This window comes from Lycium ferocissimum, chromosome 11 (genome assembly GCF_029784015.1).
Source record: "Lycium ferocissimum isolate CSIRO_LF1 chromosome 11, AGI_CSIRO_Lferr_CH_V1, whole genome shotgun sequence".
NCBI classification, from domain to species: Eukaryota; Viridiplantae; Streptophyta; class Magnoliopsida; order Solanales; family Solanaceae; genus Lycium; species Lycium ferocissimum.
In genome coordinates this window covers 41218587-41227343 of record NC_081352.1, presented here as the reverse complement: position 1 = coordinate 41227343, position 8757 = coordinate 41218587, and the positions used below count along the sequence as shown (strand labels likewise).

General features: G+C 33.0%; 1 pseudogene; it reads right to left on the bottom strand.

Annotated features, from left to right (window-relative positions):
* Window positions 1-549: 549 nt before the first annotated feature.
* LOC132038351 (F-box protein At3g07870-like) overlaps window positions 550-8757 on the bottom strand; it is a 58640-nt pseudogene continuing 50432 nt past the window's right edge.

The window sequence follows — 8757 nt, the reverse complement described above, 5'->3', positions numbered from 1 at the left end:
AGCTTCTAGTGCCAAGACGAAGGAACCAGCAAAATTTACAGCCTATTTTTAAATCAAAGACTTCCAGTACCCTAGAGAATTAAAACACTTCTGATGCATGGAAACTTTGACCTTCGAATACATCAAAGGAGGTCTACAGTGTCAGCCTGAGCCCTGCAATACAATGTAAGGTTTGCTTGAAATATAGAAGATTTTAAGCAAAAATTTGTCCTATGTCTAAGGGGTCATCACCTAAACTTTAGTGAACTAACTTCAATCAAATACTTACTGGGCTAAAGGACTTTAAGAATAATATGCACAAATAAACTTTTGTCAGTTTGTGGCTGTTTCATAAATAGAATATGCAAAACTCTAGTAATCAACTCCCCTACTAACTTTGTCATGCATTTTCCAAACGCTAAAATAGTTAATTGGACTGAGAAAGTCTTTTGACTTTCATGTTCTTCCTTTCTTTCTTCCACAGCCATTTTCCTTTCATTTTTGACACATAAAGCAATCCACTCATGTGCAAGAGAGATGCAATCAGCATTCTACTTTTTGTTTTTGCCCTTAGGAGCTTTTTCTGCCATATTTGGGCTTGCTCTTACGTAAATCGGATGACTCCTCGCAAGCATCTCCAACGCAATTATTTGTCCATTTATCAGGTAAAACAAGGTTCTCTTTGTAATAATTAACATAAAGCGGATTGCAACACCAACCATTTGTAGAGTTACCAATGCCAATATTTTTAACCCTTCTGGCTATATGATCAACTAAAACCATGTTAGAAAAATATTATTTTTTGGTATCTCAAAATAATGAGGTCGGTCAATTGGTCAATGAATTTTAGTACAAAGATTTATTACTATTTTATTAGCCTTAATGGCGAATTCATGTCAAATGAATTTGACGTTTTCAAACGCTTTTATTATCTTCAATTTGATCAAATTGTCTTAAAAGTTTTCAAAATGAGTATTTACTCTATGTTATCCGTTGAAGGCATTGAAACAGACAATTGATTCCACATTTCAATTAGCCTTGAATTCTAACCCTTAAATTCAATGGACTTAAATGGCTTTTAGTGGAAGCTTAATACGTGAGCAGGCCATTATCCATTTCGGTTATCATTTGACCTTTGCTTTATGATTAGCTATTAATTTCCTTTGTTTTCATGCATTAATCTCTTTTACCGTTGTAAACATTTTTGAGCTCCCCCAAGTTATTCAACTATATAAATTCTGCTCTTTTCCTTTTGGGAGGGGTGATAAAAAATATAAAATTACATCAACATATCTTCCTCTTCCTATTTTCCTTTTGCTGGGTTTTATAATAATGGTTAATCTTTGTTAGATTACGCTCCCTAGTTTTGTACTAAGAAGAGCTTGTTGAATCTGGGGGATACACCCAATACCGGGTGAAATATCCTTAAGGACAATGTCTTAATTGACATGCCTCAAGCTATGAGATTGTCCGAGAATTCCCTATAATGTTCGTGATCAAGTATTTTTCTCAAGCTTAGAAGGAGTTCCTATAAGTGTTCATGATGAAGAGAAGTCCCTACAAGTGTTCGTGATGAAGAGAAGTCCTTACACGTGTTAGTGATGAAGTATTTTCCGTAAGATTTCCAACAATCTTAAGGATATTTCATGCTATGGTCTTACGGAAAATTAAAAGAAAATAACTTAGTACAATCATCTAAGTTACGGTATGTTACGAATTATAGTATAATGGAAAATGTATGATCTAAAAGTAAAAGTAGTAATGATTTTGATATGATTAATTTATACTTTTATTTGAGACTTTTAAGTTGTGCTTGGATAGTAGTTTTATTGATTATCTTCTCTAAGATTTAATATTGAGTTGTGCGTACAGTGTAAACTAGACGGCCTATCCCGTCTTCGCGCACGGGCCCAACACTTCGGATTATAGTGTATCTATGTATATGTAGTTGTGTTTAGATAATGATAATATATATATATGTTCAAAATACGATTAATTTAACATTGTAATTTTGTCTCGTATCTAAAACTTTATTTTATTCGTGTTTGCTACGAAAATTTATTAATACCTTTTAAAAGAGAAGACTTGTTTAAAAAGAAACTATTTTCCTCTCTTTCGAGATAAAACAATAGCAATATTTTGAATATCGACATACTTTCAATTTTAATTCGATTAATTTAACGGTAAAATACTTATTATTTTTATCAAATTTTGATTTAGATAATTCTAATTCAAATTATTAAATTAATTTTACATGTTTAAAATGAAACAAAGTAGAAATTAATTTTTCCTTATTCTAAAGAGTCCATTATTATTGATTTAATTGTTTGATTTTCTAAGCATTTGTTTTTTAACATTGTTTGTTTTATTAATATGGGATTCACATTTTTTTTTTAATATTGCTTGATTCTCGTTAATATGGGGTCCACTTTTTTTTTTTCCGTGAGTTTGGATGTGGTGGGTTCCACTTTTTTTTTCTTCCTTTTTTTTTTAAAGGGACAACGGACGATGAAACATGGGTCTAAACCCATGCTTTATATAGTTTCTTCTTTTTTATTTTTATCTTTTATATTGCTTGGTGTCGTTTAGTATGGGGCTCACCCTTTTGGACATTATTAGTTTGTATTATATTTATGTATATAATATATATATATATATATATATATATATACACACACACTATGTTCAAAACACGATTGATATAACATTGTAGTTTGCTCCGTATTTAAAACTTTATTATATTAGTGTTTGCTATGAATACGCATCGTGTTTAATATGGGGCCCGCATTTTTTTAACATTGTTTGTTTTTTTAATATTCTTGATTTTGTTAATATAGGGTCCACTTTTTTTTTAAAGTGAGTTTGGATGTGTGGGTTCCACTTTTTTTTTTAATACCGGATGTTGTTTAATATGGGGCCCACAATTTTTAATACTGAATGTTGTTGAATATGGGGCCCATAATTTATTTTTTTTTCAATTTTTTTTTTTAGGGCCTGTTTAATATGGGGGCCAAATTTTTTTTTTTTTTTTTTTTTTTGGTGTTGGGGGGGGGGGGGTCCACGACGGACGACGAAAGAAGCACCAACCGTGCTTCTAATATAGTAGACATTATTAGTTTGTATTATATTTATGTATATAATATATATATATATATATATACACACACACACTATGTTCAAAACACGATTGATATAACATTGTAGTTTGTCCCGTATTTAAAACTTTATTATATTAGTGTTTGCTATGAATACGCATCGTGTTTAATATGGGGCCCGCATTTTTTAACATTGTTTGTTTTTTAAATATTGCTTGATTTTGTTAATATGGGGTCCACTTTTTTTCCCGTGAGTTTGGATGTGGTGGGTTCCACTTTTTTTTTTAATATCTTTGGATGTTGTTTAATATAGGGCCCATAATTTTTTTTAATACTGAATGTTGTTGAATATGGGGCCCATAATTTTTTTTTTTTTTTTTTAGGGCTGTTTAATATAAACAAATTTTTTTTTTTTTTTTTATGTTGGTGTTGGGGGGGGGGGGGGGGTCCACAGACGGACGACGAAGAAGCACCAACCGGTGCTTATATAGTAGAAAAATTATAAGTGGGTTTATCATGATGTTCTACAAGTTTGACATTTTGTGGTGAACATTTTTATATTGGATAACGTTGACTATGAAATTAATCATGTTTTTTTTTTGTCTTAGTCATTTGGGTCAACAAAATGCTGAATACAATGAATTGGTTTTGGGTTTGTGATGAATTTGTGTTGTTGTTATATTATTTTTAGGTAGCTCTTAAATAATGTCCAAGCCATTTGTATATTTGTGGATAAACTATATTTGAGGTGGTAAGAGGCGAGTATAGCAGGATATATATTAAGGGGTGTCAAAAAATATAAATATATCGCTACCTGTGTTCGAACACGTGACCTTAGGGCATTTTTAACTTTAACCGTGCTAAAAACCATCAACTTGTGTCGAGGGTGTCAACACTCTGTATACATACCTATAAAATCAAAATTTCACCTATCTATACAATGTGATTTTCCGGCGAAGGGGTGTCGCTTGACACCCCTCGGGCAAGGGTAGCTCCGCCCCTGGTAAGAGGAGTGCAAAGATATGTATAATAATATGCATCTATATGTTGTGATAATTTTTTGAAAAGTTGGCTTGAAATTGATGCTTATCTTCATAGATTAATTATGGTGCAAGAACCTGTAGACCTATCTTTGAGATTTGTGTTTGTATAAGTTGTGTTCTTTGCACATTGAAGAGATTTATAAATTTAATTTAGGCTTTAAAATTATCTTGCTTGATGATTTGATGAAGAAATGTTGAATTATGACAAATTTCTTTTCCTACAAATGTGAGATATTTATGTGAAAATTTTACTTTGGTTAAAGAAGGTTTTTTGATGGAGATAATTATTATTTTGTGTGTGACGAACCGTGTCATCATGTTCATCAATGAGAAGATTCTAGAATGATAATCCCGCTAATTAAAAATGATTTTGGTTAAGCGGATGATATATTTATTGTAGTCATTTCTCGAGCGAATCTTGTGGCTAATGTAAGATATTGGGTGTTAGATGACTTTGATACTATTAATCATATTTGTGCAAGTAAAGTTAATTTTGAGTGCTACACTCAAGTTGAAGAAGAAGAAAAATGATTTACTTATGTTGGTGATTCAAGAACTATTCAAGTTCTTAGAATAAAAAATAAAAAAATCTTCTTAAAACTACTTTTGAAAAATATTGGTGTTATCATTGGAATGAATACTCTATTTGAAGATGATGAGGTTGTTTCCAAATTGTGGACAATAAGTATTGGAATTATGATTTATATGCGCTTACTATTTTTCTTTTAAAAAAAAAACCTTTCTTATCGATACTTATTTTTCTCATATTGTTTTTCTTAAAAATATTTATTGATGATGACATATTGTGAGTATAGCTATTTGGGTGAGTTATATTATTAGCTTGTTATTTATAAGATGAAATGTTTTATGAGAATTAGTAATACTACTTATGAGGTTATGAAAATATTGTTCTATCTTAAATACTTTGAAAATGTGGGGGTTACGGTGTTATAGTCATAGAGAAAGTCCTTACTTGAAATTTTGAAATTATGGGGGTCATGATATCTTACTAGGTTATTTTGAGAGATGTTTTAAAAGTGATAATATTTCAATTGGTCTTGTTATTCAAAATGTTTTTGAAAAAAAAAAAATATATAGTGTTATTTGCCTTTCTCGGTACATGGTTTTGAAAGAACCAATTGATGGATAAGTGTTATAGTGAATTAATATTTGATGTACTAGAGAGGATACAATGATGCGAGTGGATCTCAAAATCCACTAGTGAGTATGTGTTTACCCTTTGGGGGGTGTAATAATCAATATGAAAATAAGCCAAGTAGACCATAATGAAATATGAGTTTATGGTTTGAAGTTGGCTAGTGATGAGGTTAAGATACTTCTTTAGGGTATTGAGGATGGGATAAAACCAACATGTAGATATTGTGGTTGCCAAACAACATTAGTTGTGTGAGAAATAACTTCTTAATAGCGCTATTGTGAGATGTGATAGTTTTTATAATTGTGTGAGTACGAGGTGAATTTGGCCGATTCGTGAGACTATAAGAAACATCGAGGGAATGAGATTATTTTTGTCATTTGAGAAGATTAACAATGATGGTAACTCAACCTATGTGAATGGAGATCCCATGAATTAGGTTCATATGGTACAATGTCATTAGTTGATTAAAGTGCACTATTAAATTAAATACTCTTCACTATGGTGTGTGAATATAGTGCAAATGCAAGGCAAAGTGAGGTTGAGCTATAAACTCTTAGGTTCATTTGTTTTCATTAAGATTAAGACGTACGAATGCAGATGCACATACGAACGATTAAGGTGTTGTCTCTAAAAATTGAACACTTTGAATAGTTAAGATCGTTTGTTTTTAATATACGAATGTGCATAATGTATTTATTTAAAAACATAATAAATATACAATTCAAATTAAAAAGTAACTAAATAGTAGAAAATAAATACAAATTTAATAAAATAAAATATTATTTGATAAAAAACAATGAACATTTATGTTCTCTAGTAATGGTGGAGATGTTTTGTAGTTGTGGTGGGTGGTGAGTGGGCGTGGAGGGTGAGTGGGTGGTGGGTGGTTGGGGTGAGGGGTGAGAGGTAGTGGGGGCGGAGTTGGTGGGGATTGGGGTTGGGGTTGGTGGTGGGAAGTGGGGTGGGTGGTGGTGGGGTGGGGGTAGGAGGGAATGGGGGTTGGAGTGGAGGGTGGGTGGGTGGTGGGGTGGGGTTGGAGTGGAGAGTGCGTGGGGATGGGGTTGACATGGAGGGTTGAGGTTAGGGTTGGGGTTGGAACTGGTGATAAAAAAGTTCCATGCAAAAATACCTCTTAATAATATTAAGACTTGGTTCAAAGATCTTAATGATTAAGACTATTCGAGACCCAATAAGTGCTAAGATCTTAATGCAAACAAATGCACTTAATGGCTTAAGGTCTGAACCATTCAGATTAAGACCTCCAATAAGTGCAAACAAATGAGGCCTTAATCCATTACCATATCCTTTATAGGTGGTGTATTGCTCTGCAGAATACACTTGATGGGTGGACCTATATGAGTGTGGAGTGGTGCCGCTCCTATGAAATTGTGACGGATTTCTAGAGCACTCATGAATACCCGAGGACACGCGCGTGGCCTCTTAGCGCAAAACCGCGATAACGACAAAGATTGTGCGAGTATAATGTGATAGAATAAGACCGTGGGCTTACAAAGAATTAAGTGGTTCATAGAAGTTCTAAACTTCAAATTATCATTCCGTAAGTATAATCTTATTTTGTCTAAGTACGGATTACTTAGTCTACGCGACACCGGATTCGACGCATTATATTCACATGTGAAAACCCAAAGAAAACTTTATTTTAATTTTATTATTATTTTGAGATATATGATTGTTAGAAAAATATTTTTTTTGGTATCTCAAAATAATGAGGTCGGTCAATTGGTCAATGAATTTTAGTACAAAGATTTATTACTATTTTATTAGCCTTAATGGCGAATTCATGTCAAATGAATTTGACGTTTTCAAACGCGCTTTTTATTATCTTCAATTTGATCAAATTGTCTTAAAGTTTTCAAAATGAGTATTTACTCTATGTTATCCGTTGAAGGCATTGAAACGGACAATTGATTCCACATTTCAATAGCCTTTGAATTCTAACCCTTGATTCAATGGACTTAAATGGCTTTTAGTGGAAGCTTAATACGTGAGTGAGCCATTATCCATTTAGGTTATCATTTGACCTTTGCTTTATGATTAGCTATTAATTTCCTTTGTTTTCATGCATTAATCTCTTTTACCGTTGTAAACATTTTTGAGCTCCCAAGTTATTCAACTATATAAAATTATCGCTTTTCCTTTTGGGAGGAGTAGATAAAAAAAATTACATCAACATATCTTCCTCTTCCTATTTTTCTTTTTCTTTGGGTTTTATAATAATGGTTAATCTTTGTTGAATTAAGCTCTAGTTTTGTACTAGAAGAGCTTGTTGAATCTGGGATACACCCATACCGGTGAAATATCCTTAGGGACAGTGTCTTACTTTGACATGACTCAAGCTATGAGATTGTTCGAGAATTCCCTATAATGTTCGTGATCAAGTATTTTTCTTAAGCTTAGAAAGAGTTCCTATAAGTGTTCATGATGAAGAGAAGTCCCTACAAGTGTTCGTGATGAAGAGAAGTCCTTACACGTGTTAGTGATGAAGTATTTTCCGTAAGATTTCCAATAAACCAATAATCTACGGTTCGCTTTCCATACGATTTCACCATTTTGCTTTATAGCCATTGGCTTCACCAAGTCATGAGTAACCTCAAGCTCATTTGAAACAGAACTTCCATTGAAAGCTGTTCCGAAAAAGTTATTACGAAGAGGAATATTTCGTGTAAGGGTATGAGAACTGATGCTGAACTGCTTCACCCATGATTCTGGTGCCCCATAATCTCTCAAGATCCAAATGTCAATAGGTTTACTTTAGTTATACTTATTATCAACTAAACAAAGTGATTCCTCTAACACAGCAAGAAACATTTCATCACCGTGCTGTCGTAACTCACTAGTTAAGTTACTTGGCAATGTCATCTCCTGTTAGAATATGTCCCAAAAGGGTTTCACGAAATTGTCCCATTCCAGTAGGGATTATTTGGCTTGTCCCATTCCAACGGGAATTTTGAACGTCTTCAACCCCTATTTAAAGGAGATTTTCGGCTAGAACATCAAGAAAAAGAGAATAACTATCAAGACTACATATAAGACTATATTCCATGCTTAGGTTAGAAAAGAGTTTTCATTAGAGATTGTAATCTTTCGTTTCCTTTGATCTTTTGTGCTTTCGACACACCCCGTTGAGATCGTTTTGTACTCCTCACCTTATAGTTGATTTCTCATAACGCTTCTCGCGCCCCATGTTTTTCCATCTTGGGTTTCCCTAAAATCTTGTGTTCGTTTCGTTTATTTTTCTTGAATTATTGTTCTTTTGTTGGTGCATCCTAATCGGTTCCACATTTGCATCGCTCGTTTAATTTTTAACAAGTGGCATCGTAGCGTTCAAGATCCGGGATGCCTATCGTAACCAAGTTTGATATTGAGAAGTTCGACGGAAGAAAAAGGATCAAATTTAGCAAGCCGTTCTCCAAAAAAATTGAAAACTCTTCTTGTCCGGAACCGTTATAAAATGATCAAT